Here is a 2,298-nt window from a genome sequence, read left to right as displayed (position 1 = left end):
TGAGGCATTGAGGGTGAGTGAGGGTGAGGGTGAGTGACGGTGAGGTGTTGAGGGTGAGCGAGGGTGAGGGTGAGTGAGGGTGAGGGTGTTGTGAGGGTGTTGAGGGTGGGCGAGGGTGTAAGGGTGAGTGAAGGGGTGTGAGGGTGAGGGTGTGTGAGGGTGTGTGCGGTTGAGGGCATGCGAGGGTGAGGGTGTGAGTGTTGTGAGGGGTGAGGGTAAGTGAGGGGGTGATGGTGTGTGAGGGTGAGGGGATGAGGGTGTGAGGGTGACGGTGTGAGGGTGAGGGTGAGTGAGGATGGGCGAGGGTGAGGGTGTGAGGCTTATTGAGAATGTGTGTGGGTGTGTGAGGATGTGTGAGAGTGTGTGAGGGCGGGTGTGTGTGAGGGTGGGGTGTGTGAGGGTGGGGGCATGTGAGGGTGTGTTGTTGAGGTCATGAGGGTGAGTGAGGGTGTGTGAGGGTGTGAGGGTGAGTGAGGATGTGTGAGGTTGAGGGTGTGAAGGTGTGTGAGGGAGGGTGGGGTGGGTGAGGGTGTGTGAGTGAGGGTGAGTGAGGGTGAAGGGTTGAGGGTGAGTGAGGGTGAGGTGTTGAGGGTGAGTGAGGGTGAGGGTGGGTGAGCGTTAGTGAGTGAGGGTGAGTCAGTTGTTGAGGGTGAGGGGTTGAGGGTGATTGAGGGTGAGGTGTTGAGGGTGAGTGAGGGTGAGGGGTTGAGGGTGAGTGAGGGTGAGGGTGAGTGAAGGTGATTGAGAGGTGTTGAGGGTGAGTGAGGGTGAGGGTATGTGTGAGTGAGGGTGAGGGATTGAGGGTGAGGTGTTGAGGGTGAGTGAGGGTGAGGGTGAGTGAGGGTTATTGAGAGGTGTTGAGGGTGAGTAAGGGTGAGGGTGTTGTGAGGGTGTTGAGGGTGGGTGAGGGCGAGGGTGTAAGGGTGAGTGAAGGAGGGTGAGTGAAGGGGTGTGAGGGTGAGGGTGTGTGAGGGTGTGTGCGGTTGAGGGCATGTGAGGGTGAGGGTGTGAGTGTTGTGAGGGGTGAGGGTAAGTGAGGGGGTGATGGTGTGTGAGGGGATGAGGGTGTGAGGGTGACGGTGTGAGAGTGAGGGTGAGTGAGGATGGGCGAGGGTGAGGGTGTGAGGCTTATTGAGAATGTGTGTGGGTGTGTGAGGATGTGTGAGAGTGTGTGAGGGTGGGTGTGTGTGAGGGTGGGGGTGTGTGAGGGTGGGGGCCTGTGAGGGTGTGTTGTTGAGGTCATGAGGGTGAGTGAGGGTGTGTGAGGGTGTGAGGGTGAGTGAGGATGTGTGAGGTTGAGGGTGTGAAGGTGTGTGAGGGAGGGTGGGGGTGGGTGAGGGTGTGTGAGTGTGAGGGTGAGTGAGGGTGAAGGGTTGAGGGTGAGTGAGGGTGAGGTGTTGAGGGTGAGTGATGGTGAGGGTGGGTGAGCGTTAGTGAGTGAGGGTGAGTGAGTTGTTGAGGGTGAGGGGTTGAGGGTGATTGAGGGTGAGGTGTTGAGGGTGAGTGAGGGTGAGGGGTTGAGGGTGAGTGAGGGTGAGGGTGAGTGAGGGTGATTGAGAGGTGTTGAGGGTGAGTGAGGGTGAGGGTATGTGTGAGTGAGGGTGAGGGATTGAGGGTGAGTTGTTGAGGGTGAGTGAGGGTGAGGGTGAGTGAGGGTTATTGAGAGGTGTTGAGGGTGAGTTAGGGTGAGGGTATGTGTGAGTGAGGGTGAGGGATTGAGGGTGAGGTGTTGAGGGTGAGTGAGGGTGAGGGTGAGTGAGGGTGAGGGTGAGGTGTTGATTGTGTGTGAGGGTTAGGCGTTGAGGGTGAGTGAGGGTGAGGGTGAGTGAGGATGAGGTGTTGAGGGTGGCTGAGGGTGAGTGTGGTTGAGGGTGAGTGAGGGTGAGGGTGAGTGAGGATGAGGGTGAGTGAGGGTGAGGGTGAGTGAGGGTGAGTGAGGGTGAGGGTGAGTGTGAGTGAGGGTGAGTGAGGGTGAGGGTGAGGTGTTTGAGTGAGGTTGAGGGGTTGAGGGTGAGTGATGGTGAGGTGTTGAGGGTGAGTGAGGGTGAGGGTGAGTGAGGGTGAGGGTGAGTGAGGGTGAGGGTGAGTGAGGGTGAGGGTTTGAGGGTGAGTGCGGATGAGTGAGGGTGAGTGAGGGTGAGGGTTAGTGAGGATGAGGGGTTGAGGGTGAGTGAGGGTGAGTGAAGGTGAGGGTGAGGTGTGAGGGTGAGGGTGGCTGAGGTGAGGGTGAGGGGGTGGTGTGAGGGTGAGTGTGGGTGAGTGTGGGGAGGGTGGAGGGAGGGGGATGGGGTGAGGGGT

Source organism: Lissotriton vulgaris, chromosome 2_1 (genome assembly GCF_964263255.1).
Source record: "Lissotriton vulgaris chromosome 2_1, aLisVul1.2, whole genome shotgun sequence".
NCBI lineage: Eukaryota > Metazoa > Chordata > Amphibia > Caudata > Salamandridae > Lissotriton > Lissotriton vulgaris.
Note: the sequence above shows the minus strand (reverse complement) of the source record.